This window comes from Carassius carassius, chromosome 1 (genome assembly GCF_963082965.1).
Source record: "Carassius carassius chromosome 1, fCarCar2.1, whole genome shotgun sequence".
NCBI lineage: Eukaryota > Metazoa > Chordata > Actinopteri > Cypriniformes > Cyprinidae > Carassius > Carassius carassius.
The window spans coordinates 41,313,989-41,326,408 of NC_081755.1; the positions used below are offsets into that span (position 1 = coordinate 41,313,989).

Genomic DNA, 12,420 nt, shown 5'->3' on the forward strand with positions numbered 1-12,420 from the left:
CGTGAAGAAGAGGAGATGTACTATTGGAGTGTCTAATGAGGAAGAGGATAAGGCGTTCCAGTCGGCGGCTTTCCCCCGACAGCTCATCAATCACATGCGCATCTGGCACTCCCTTAATCAAAGAGTAATGGGAAATCTGAATGTGGATGGGCATGGAGCTGGTGCTCGGCACTAACCAGAGCTGACTGCAGTCCATCAGCAGCCCAGCAATGCAGGCCACTCTCGCTCTCTCACGTCATCTCCAGCCTGAAGCCACATAAGTCACATAATTAAACAGATGAGCTACGTGGAGGCTGTTTAACTTTGAGCGATGGACTGTTGGAGAACTGTGTCATTCAAACCTTAAGTAGTTCCAAGTATGCACAATTCACAGTTCTTCACTCTTTACTTACAAAAACAACCTGTTCCATTATAATGCATAAATAGCTTTTTTTTTTATCTTCACTAGTTATTTACCTCAGGTATTTCCTCACAAATATGTTAAGAGTGGCTTTGAGTTTTGCAGCATAATAACAACAGTCAATGAAAAGTGACAGCTGCCTGAGACCCTGTGTGGTCTCAACTCACCTGATGAATCGGTAGGTTACAGTCGAACACTGCCATCATGTGTTTGTATAGGAGTACTGCAACTACTGTGATATTTTGAAGGCACTATGTGTAATTTTTTCAGCGTTAAAATAGTCCTTTTTGAGTTTGGCATGGGACTACCTGGCAGACAGGAGTTTTTGACAAACCTGACCTTTTTTTTGCTTTCTGTTTGAACATTAAGTATACACCCAGCCTTGAAATTTTGCAAGAGCAGGTGTAATACTGCATAATATACACGTGTATCTAACACACTCTGTGGACTGTACAGTAATAACTAGTCAAAGCCTTTTGGCTGCTAGGCTTCCAGAGCAATCGGTATTATTTGTTTTTGTCACATCAATAGGAATTCAAAGGTTACACTGAACAGCATGACCTGATTTCTCAGTAAAAAAAAAAAAATCACACTAAAATGGATTTTCAGTGAGAGATGATAAAAAAAATTCCCTATAGCAACAAGCTATTTGTAAACATGTACCCGGAAATAAAAAATAATCATCATTTAACCAGAATGCGGTTTATTTTCTGTAAAACTATCTGTAGAACACAAAATAAGTTGTTTTGCAGAATGACCAAATTATGAAAATGAATGGGGCTCTCAAAGTTTTAAAACTACCAGAAGGCACTGTATAAGTATACCCTACTTGACCAGGTATCAGGCTGAAATTTACATTTTGTGTTGAGTCCTTACATGCACATCAGGTTAAGAGACATTTGAACAAGCACAGAATTTTCATCTTTACCATACACTAGCATATACAGCATATATACTGTATAAATATAACTGGTGGAGCATGGTGCTAGCAATACCAAGGTCATGGGTTTCATACAGAAAACACATACTGATAAAATGTAGAGCCTAAATGCACTAAGTTGCTTCGGATAAAAGCATCTACCAAATGCATACATGTAAAAATCTATAAAATTGATCTGCAACTGTCACAACACAAATCTAACACCTCACTCACAGCTTTTAGTATCATGCAAAGAGAGCACAAGCAACACTGTTTCATTTAAAAATGAATCTAAAAACAATGGTATTCATTGTATTTTATTTATTTTTTTTTTTTTAAGTAGGACGAATCATTTTCACCCACTTGAGTACACTTAACCTCACCAACTGAAGGTTTTCGCTAAAGCTACATTAGCCTTCTGTTTGAGCGAAAACATTTTGAACACAATTCAGATAGAGATGCTTACAGTTCATCTGAGGTTATTTAGATATGGAACTACACTTTGTATCCAAATACTCTCAGATGTACTTAGCACTTGCTGTATTATTCTCCAGTGCCACAGTATATTACTTTGGGCCTACAGTATGTTTGATAGCCTCATAAAATGTATCAGAGTGAGAATTGATTTTGGAAAGACAGAACAAACAACCTTCTCATTCTTCTAATCATTAAAGTAAACACAAAATTGTCCTTCTCAGTGTCAGATACATTTTACGAGACAGTCTGTGTATGAGGTTTTGCATTATAAAGTAGCTTGTCCTGTGCTAATGTCCACTAGAGGATGCTGTTGTTCAACAGATGGCCACTCCAGGTAAGACCCCATTTTTATATACATACCTTAGAAAAAAGCATTACTGGTGTGCATCTTAAGACCAAGCAAAGGTTTCTTTCAGTTGAAACAGCTCAGATTTACATTTTAGTCTAGGACTAGGCTTAAGTATGGTCTGTGAAACCGGGGGCAAGTGTTTTAATTAGGGAGTGTACTAACAGGGCCAGGCTTACCAGCCAAACTTTATCCCCTTCGTTAATGCAGACGTCATTCAATCCGCGCCTGTTTGCTGTTATATGTAGACTACATGACAATTTGAGAATCACACTTGTAAATACAGTATAACATCTCAAGCTCTGACTATGTGAACCATACAGCCGTGCATTTTGTGCTGCAGTCACGAGCTGCTGTTACCTTCTTGCCCTGCAGGCCTCTCAGTCTGCTATTTCTGTCCACAGCCTCCCATCCTCATTAATGATCTTACTCATATTCTCACACACTAATGCGGTCTCACATACACACTTAAGAATGGATTCGCACAGGCAAACATGCACGGCACACATACCTGTTCAAACGCAGGCTGCTGTGTTTATCGAGCACTCAATGCTAAGCATTCATTTAAAATTTGATTGTGGTGCTTGCCTTCAGGGCGTCTGGTTTAAAGGGCATTTTTAATCAGTTCACACAATTTAAATTAACTTCAGCTGCAGAGCGCAGTGCCTCTGGCCACCTGCAGATGGCAGTAAAGATCAAGAGCTTACTAATGGCCTCAGAACCAATCCAAGGACACAGATTTCCTATTCAAGAACCTGGACCATAATAAATGTGTCTGCTCGTCATGTCCAAGACCACAGTCACTGTCTTGTAAATGCTTTCCTACACCTGCACATGCACAAAGAATTCAGTCAACAACATATCAAATATTCACCACTCTCATTTTGCAAACACCACAAACTACACAAGGCACTGTTTTCTACATCATCAAGTGCATAACCGTTTTTAAAAGGATAGATAAAAAAAAGTAATAATAAAATGAAACTTCGTCATCATTCTCAACCAGTCTTCATGAGGGTGAGTGAATACTAAAATTGTATTTTTATTTTGGCGTGAACTTAACCTATTTCTCTTCACAAAAATGCATCTATATGCAGCTCAGGTTTGTGCCGCAGTGGTTGCATACAGATCAGTATATGGATAGTAAATGCTTTGTGCGTGTGGGATTTTACGACATAGATTCCTGAGAGCGTGTGCTATACAGCAGCCGCTCGAGAGAACACCGTGCACGTAACATGCAACGTCCATCTCGCTTTCCCTCAGCCAGCACTTAACTCCTGCCCAAGTCTCACTTAATAATGCAGCCTGTCACAGCCAGCCCTGGATCCAGCAGCGTCACAGCACCCCGAACACATCAACTCCCATTACGTGTTCTGAGAAATATTAGTGCTGTGATGTAGGCCTGTTATGCATTTAGCCATGTGCTACAAACAGACTGTGACAGTGCTGAATGAGGGATGACTGAGGCGACTGGCTGGTTAAACTTGTCTTCCTTTTTTATGTCAGCGTTACCTTTCCCATGATAAATGTCTAAAATGGCAGCATTATTGAGCTGGTGCTCAGCGGGGAACAGGATGTTCTGTGAGATGAAGCACTTTGGAGGCAGAAGAGGTTTTGAGAGCTGATGCTGTAGGGATGCAAGTGTGTAATTTCCTCTTATGAGTGATGGCTGTGAGTAGAAGCTTAAAGCTAAAATGTATAATTTTTCTGATGTTAAAATACTTTCTACTACCCCAGGTTAATGTACAGAGTCAACTAGAAGTATTTCAGATTCAGCTTGTTTTTTCTTGTGTGTGTGTGTGTGTGTGTGTGTGTGTGTGTGTGTGTGTGTGTGTGTGTTTATTCTAATACATTGACCATATTTGTTTGATATATGTGTGTGAAGTACACAAAGGCCAGATTCTTAGAGACTTAGATGACAGCAAAGGTAATCTAAACAATAATGTACAATATTGAAAACTGAAATGGTATTGATACACAGTGCATCCAAAGCTAAATTTTTAATATTAACCTTAATTAAAAAAAACAAAAAACTCAATTGAAAAATCTCAATTGAATTTTGTTCCATTTGAAATGCATGGTCAAGTTGAATGCACTTTTGATGGGTACAGCACTCCCTGCAGTGTGCTCTGTGGGATACTGCAAATGCAGTAGGTCATCTAAGTATACTATGCATATTTTGCACATTATACATACAGTAAATAAGCATTCGTTAATAACATGGTAGCATGCTGTTTCAAATATATAAGTTTCCTTTTTGCCACGAGTGGCAGAGAAATTATTTCACCTTTAAGGAGTATAAAAACAACACTGTTATTTATCTAAGATGTTTTTCTAACCTTGCACACATGCATGCAGCAGCTCACACATGCACACAGTTGTTTGGGCAGAACATAACTGCAAATAGAGCCAAGCTGTCTCCTCTCCTCACATCCTTTTCCAATATGGCTCAACGCTGCTGTTGTGAGGGGACACAGAGCCATAGCAATAGCATCCTGGCCTGTTCTGTTTGTGAGTGGTCCCTCTGTATGCCACGATGAGTCAATAGGCACGAAGAGAAAGAGATATTTAAACCGGAGCAGTGGCGTACTACCCGAATGCCTCGCTGTCTCTCTAGGTGAGAATAAGACTGCTTTTCCTCCCCCTTGAGTTAATGGTGCTGTGCAAATTCATCTCACAACCGATTACAATGATTACCATTCGCATTTTCCGTGCCTCAGTGACCCAATTACACCCACAGCCACGGAGATTAATTCTGTGAATAACATTCCCTGTGAACACTGACTCGACACGCTGACCCTTCCCGCTGATCTGAACTAATCAAACATTCGTTCTGTGGTGGGAAATGAAAAAAAAATCCCCTCCGTTCTTGTAATTTGACTAATTACTGACAGAAAATTGAGTGTCTTAAGCCTGAGCGAGAGGAAGCCGAGGCCATGAGAAGGCCTGTTAATTGAGGTTACTCCACACGGTTATGCGTGTCGTCTAAATGCCTGTCTGCCCGCTTCTGGGTTTAGCCTTGACGGTGTCTTTAAAAATAATTGGCTTTTCAGTCTGAAGCTGAATGGAAGCTACTCCACATTTGAGCTGGTCTTACTCTCTTTAAATGGCGCTATATTTTAAAATGGAAGTAAACCTTTAACCTGTAAACGGTTGAAAGTTAACACCACTGCATGTTGAGACTTTCCAAGCTAGCCTGGATCTCAATGAAACTGCTGGGATTGTATTGTACTACTGACAGCAGGTTGGTACTCTTGGCAACTCAAAACCAGGTTTAAAAATAACAAACGTCTCTGTAAATAAGAACTGGTGTAATATGACTTCTCAAACTGTTCTCTGGGGTCTGTTTGTGCCAGATTTGACAAATATAAAGTGGATCCCCTTATATGCTAAAGCTAAAATAAACAATAATGTTGTTAATAACCTGAAATATCTCTAGAAACTGTATAGCCATAAGTAGCAATGCCATATTTTTTTAACAGTATGAGTAGACTTTGTAACATGTCATGGCTCATATGTTCACATTAACGCAATCTGTTTGCTCTTAAGTTCCTCTTAAGATTGCTTCCTTCTCACCAGTGCTTTATGAATTCAGGGATGAGAGAATGTTCTACAAAATAGCCTTTTCACGTTTATGTTCCAGTATCCCATAATTCAAAAACTGCGCACTGACATACACCCTTGTGATAAGGGAACTGCGATCTTACTAAATGCTTGTTGCAAACTAAACACTATGTACTACAAACCATGTGACTATAAACCATTAGACCAAGGAGAAAGCACTGGAAAGCTATTACTCATATGTAACACGTGGCACCTGTACTAATAAGATTCTGGGAAAGTATTAGGACCCAGTGGGGCTTTTAAGTCAATGCTCATGCTCAATTTTTTTTTCAATTAATCGGTCGAACTAGGCACACGTGCAGCATTAGCCAAGGATTTGTTGCTAATGGGACTTAAAAGGTTCTTTTCAGTAGCTATGCTTACATGGAGCCTAATAATCAGATTATTAGCGCAGTTTGAAAAGAAAAAAACATATGCCAATTGTGAATGTCAGCTTCTAGGACAATAACTCGCTTGAGGTGAGTGCTTTTAGCATTACAGAGGAAAATGTATCTAGTAAGTTGTCACGTGAGAAGCCGACATTGACTTCCTGCTGTGCAATGTTTGCCTGCAGTGGTCTTCCGCCCATGGTTTCATCCATGATGTTGTAGCATGAAAGACAATGGCTAGCACATATCATGTAAATGCATGTACTGTATACCAGCATGCATGTATACTTAAATGAGACAACACCAACAACATTAAGCACTCTAACTATAAAAAAAGACAAGACTAATTTAGCAGACGTTACCAGTTTAGTATACCAACAGTACAATTGCAGGATAAAAAATAAATGTGTATTTATAGTATATTTAATAAATAAATAAATGTATTTCAAATACATTTTAGCATATTTATTTTTCACCAGGGATGGTTCAAGTACAGACATCAGTATTGTCAAAACAATCCCCATTGACAGGGAATATGCAGCACATGATGCCACCATTTCCACAAATTCATGTTTTTTGTTGTTTATACAGAGACAATAACATATAATTTTCAAAAACATGCACTTTGAAACCCGTTTTCAAAACTTTGCGTTTTTTAAGGCCGTCTAAACACTCGTATTGTGTAAATGAATGGTCAGTATTGTTTAAAATGTAAAATGTAAAATCTCTCTTTATATTTTCTTGATAAAAAAAAAAAACAGCAGACCTTGATGGGTTTTACCAAATGTAAAGAGTTTAAATCCCTCTGTCATATGACACATAGTCTACCCAGAGATTTACTTTATCTATGCAACCTGGCAACCATGAACACACTCTCTCGACACTGATGGCGCTGATGACCTGAAAATATCAACAAACATTTATCTGATGAACAAATAATTGTGATATGTAGTTTAATCATTATGCAGCATGACTAAGATATGCCCAAGACTACAATTTCCTGCCTTTGGGCAACTTAACTAAATAAAAACATGATGAAGTGAAGTGAAATTCAGCCAAGTATGGTGACCCATACTCAGAATTTGTGCTCTGCATTTAACCCATCCGAAATGCACACACACACAGAGCAGTGAACACACACACACACTGTGAGCATACACCCGGAGCAGTGGGCAGCCATTTATGCTGCGGCGCCCGGGGAGCAGTTGGGGGTTCGATGCCTTGCTCAAGGGCACCTAAGTCGTGGTATTGAAGGTGGAGAGAGAACTGTACATGCACTCCCCCCACCCACAATTCCTGCCGGCCCGGGACTCGAACTCACAACCTTTCGATTGGGAGTTCGACTCTCTAACAATTAGGCCACGACTTCCCACGACTTCCCTTTGACTTCCCTTTGATAGGTTGACTATGATATAAATATAAATGTATACAACAAATAACTCATTAATATTAATAACACATTAATATGATTACTTAGAATTCATATAAACAGTACATTCAGAATGATAAGTTGGGAAATATTCCCAATAAATCAAAAGCTGTCAACAGCTAGTGATAACAGAGAGAGAAGATACCAATATATGGTTAAAAATGTGTGAATTTATTCAAACTGAACTTCATTATGTAACTATGCATCTGATCTATTAAAATAAGCACACTGATTGATAAGACATAAATGAAAACATGGTTAAAACATAAAGATGTGGATCTGTCATCCTTGATTTAGTAGATCATGATAAGGTACTATCATCATGATCGGTTTTTACATACCAAGAGTAAACCATGTTTATTTACTTGAAGTATTTTTGTGATGTTTCAATCAGTAAGTTTTGATTAAAAAAGATAATACCCCCTCAATAATGAACCCTGGGTTAAAAAAGAGACAAGAACAGATCATACTTTGCAGAACAAGCAGAGAAAAAGATGGCATGTAACACTCATGATACCGAAGAGAATGTCTTTCTGACCAGTGAACTCAATTCTTTACACCTGCTATGGTGGCCTGACCCACCTTCTGACACGGCAACATTCAGTCCCTTACGGCCAATCACACACCTTGATTTACCAAAGCAAAATGTTTTCCTGAATCAACATCCTTTTAACTTTTTGCCATGGACCACCATTACTAGCAACCAATCATAGTCCTAACCTGATCTCTAACCCTAAACTACACCTGAAATAAAAGGGAAAGGACTGGATGATAAAGATGAATACTCAATCTCCTAAATGCAACCCTGAACCTAACCATAAAATCTGATTGGTTTTTATGGGTATGTGGATCCAAAAACAGCAAACATGTTGACACATTCAACTGGGTAAATCACATTAAACTGGCACCCCCCCATTACATTTGCATTTATGTTTCAGCAGATGCTTACCTCACCGAAGCAGCACACAGTTAAATGAACCAGTAGCGTTATTGGCAATTATAATGACAGGTAACTGAAATTACTTTAAACTCTGTTTAAACCTTTCAGATGTGTTATCCACAAAGCAGCTGAAATCCAGAAAGCCTCAGGATCAGATGGTGTAGGCAACAGAAAGCCCTGTGCTGAACTTCTGAACTTACAGTACACCTGCTGAACTCACATGATCCCACTGCTGTGAAAACCTCCTATATCTCTCTAAAAAGTCTCATAATCACAATACTACCTATAGCTCCTACCTTTTTAATAAGGTTCTAGAAGAGGTAAAGACTGACTGTATACTGTGGCAACCACTCATTTAATATCCTAAGATCGTCCTCGCAACTTGCCATAGAGACAGCATTGTTTGTTTCCCTTTGAATGTGGTTTCTATCTACTTCTGCCAAGAACTGCATCCAAATAATACCATAGCCAAGAAATACATGATGTGGCCTTCTAAAGCCATCTCACACATTACGAGCAAGAGGTGGTCACAAAGACCAACAGCATTTTTGGTTACAGTGTCACAAAGAGTTAGACCTACAGTATGCTGCACAGCTGTTTGTAAAGCCTGATCAAAAGAAAATATGCAAAATATTTTTTTATAATACTAAAGTTATTATCAAGGACAGTTCACTGAGCATCCTCAGACTTTGCAATGCCTCCAGGCAGCTATTTCGGGCATTTAAGACCACCTCCCCAGGTAACATTTCTTGGTAGGGCCGATGTAGGCATGATATGGGCTTCAGGTGTGGGCCTCAAATAGGTTTCATGTCAGCTCTATATGAATTAGCCCCAGTCAGATTATTTATGAGATTCATATGGGCCCATTCATACAGTATATGTGACCCTGGACCACAAAACTTTTTTCAAAATTGAGATTTATACATCATCTGAAATATTTGGCCGATATATAACTATTTGAAATTCTGGAATCTGAGGGTGCAAAAAAATCTGACTACTAAGAAAAACTTAAAGTTGTCCAAATGAAGTTCTTAGCAATGCATATTACTAATCGAAAATTAAGTTTTTATATATTTACAGTAGGAAATTTACAAAATATCCATGGAACATGATCTTTCCTTAATATCCTAAAGATTTTTGGCATAAAGGATAAATCAATAATTTCGACCTATACAGTGTTTTTTTTTTTTTTTTTTTTGGGTTATTTCTAAAAATATACCCCAGCGACTTAAGACTTGTTCTGTGGTCCATGATCACATATGGATGTATTGTGCTTACATTGGCCCTAGCATGAAATGTTGTATCAAGTCTTACTGCTGGCTAAATTAAATTTAAAAAAATATATTTCAAATCAGTAAAAAGCATATTTCAGGCAGGTCCCACCAATGCTCATATGCACAGCCTAAGCGCAAGTTTTAGGTTTCTATGGAAACCAGAGTTACTAACAGCAGTTCTGATGACTTTACCAATTGGCTCTTTAAATTAGAAGATGGGACTTGCATTACTAGAGCCACCCTGGAGCCTCCATATTATGTGTTGCAGTTTTACCCGTTCATATAGTATACTTGTCAAAAGTTTGCAAACATCATGATTTTGAAATATTTTTAATGAATTCTGTCATGATTACCAAGGCTCACCAAGGATCATGTGACATTGAAGACTGGAGTAATGATGCTGAAATTTCAGCTTTGCATAACAGAAATACATTTTAAAATATATTACTAAAGAAAATAGTTATTTTAAACTGGTCCCTTGGGGAACATAAATGGCTTCTTTAAAAATATTTAAAAATCATAAAGTTTCCAAACCTTTGACAATACCAGTGCACTGTTTTGGTATATATAGTCTTTGATATTACCTATTAAATGTATAGTTGAACATCATTACATGAGTTAAAGGTTGGGGGGGGGAAAGAGAGAGAGAACAGGCTAAGCTAACAGGCAAAATGGTTATTGGTTTGCTAAGTTAACTTGAAAATAGATTGGGAAGTATTTAATTTCACAGTATTTAATCTACAACTATGGTTATATACTATTATATGTAACTGTTTAAAAGGTATTTATGGTCATGAAGGCTCTAAATACAGTATTCATTAAAAGTGCTTTCAGCCAGTGGAATTGCTTTGGGGTTCTTCAGGTAGACTCAACTCAATTGGTGAGACATTTTTTCCTTTTTTTGGCCATTGGCACCTGCACTGCATTAGTTGGTCTACCAATGACTACAATTCCACATTCATGTACTGCATAGACATCATCACTTCAGCTTAAAATATCATGTGTATGACACATGTATGTATACTTCATATGCATGTATGTATAGATTTGTGTATATATTACAAATACCATTGGCCTCATGACAAATTGTTCTTCTCTTGTACAACCCGAATTCCGGAAAAGTTGGGACGTTTTTTAAATTTTAATAAAATGAAAACTAAAAGACTTTCAAACCACATGAGCCAATATTTTATTCACAATAGAACATAGATAACATAGCAAATGTTTGAACTGAGAAAGTTTACAATTTTATGCACAAAATGAGCTCATTTCAATTTTGATTTCTGCTACAGGTCTCAAAATAGTTGGGACGGGGCATGTTTACCATGGTGTAGCATCTCCTTTTCTTTTCAAAACAGTTTGAAGATGTCTGGGCATTGAGGCTATGAGTTGCTGGAGTTTTGCTGTTGGAATTTGGTCCCATTCTTTCCATATATAGATTTCCAGCTGCTGAAGAGTTCGTGGTCGTCTTTGACGTATTTTTCGTTTAATGATGCACCAAATGTTCTCTATAGGTGAAAGATCTGGACTGCAGGCAGGCCAGGTTAGCACCCGGACTCTTCTACGACAAAGCCATGCTGTTGTTATAGCTGCAGTATGTGGTTTTGCATTGTCCTGCTGAAATAAACAAGGCCTTCCCTGAAATAGACATTGTTTGGAGGGAAGCATATGTTGCTCTAAAACCTTTATATACCTTTCAGCATTCACAGAGCCTTCCAAAACATGCAAGCTGCCCATACCATATGCACTTATGCACCCCCATACCATCAGAGATGCTGGCTTTTGAACTGAACGCTGATAACATGCTGGAAGGTCTCCCTCCTCTTTAGCCCGGAGGACACGGCGTCCGTGATTTCCAACAAGAATGTCAAATTAGGACTCGTCTGACCATAAAACACTATTACACTTTGAAATAGTCCATTTTAAATGAGCCTTGGCCCACAGGACACGACGGCGCTTCTGGACCATGTTCACATATGGCTTCCTTTTTGCATGATAGAGCTTTAGTTGGCATCTGCTGATGGCACGGTGGATTGTGTTTACCGACAGTGGTTTCTGAAAGTATTCCTGGGCCCATTTAGTAATGTCATTGACACAATCATGCCGATGAGTGATGCAGTGTCGTCTGAGAGCCCGAAGACCACGGGCATCCAATAAAGGTCTCCGGCCTTATCTCTTACGCACAGAGATTTCTCCAGTTTCTCTGAATCTTTTGATGATGTTATGCACTGTAGATGATGAGATTTGCAAAGCCTTTGCAATTTGACGTTGAGGAACATTGTTTTTAAAGTTTTCCACAATTTTTTTATGCAGTCTTTCACAGATTGGAGAGCCTCTGTCCATCTTTACTTCTGAGAGACTCTGCTTCTCTAAGACAAAGCTTTTATAGCTAATCATGTTACAGACCTGATATCAATTAACTTAATTAATCACTAGATGTTCTCCCAGCTGAATCTTTTCAAAACTGCTTGCTTTTTTAGCCATTTGTTGCCCCCGTGCCAACTTTTTTGAGACCTGTAGCAGGCATTAAATTTTAAATGAGCTAATTAAGTGGATAAAAGTGTAAAATTTCTCAGTTTAAACATTTGCTACGTTATCTATGTTCTATTGTGAATAAAATATTGGCTCATGTGATTTGAAATT

General features: G+C 38.3%; 1 protein-coding gene across 1 annotated transcript in view; it reads right to left on the minus strand.

Annotated features, from left to right (window-relative positions):
• Positions 1 to 12,420, minus strand: part of olfm2a (olfactomedin 2a) — a 68,279-nt gene that overhangs the window by 31,899 nt on the left and 23,960 nt on the right. The gene's annotated exons all lie outside the window — the stretch shown is intronic.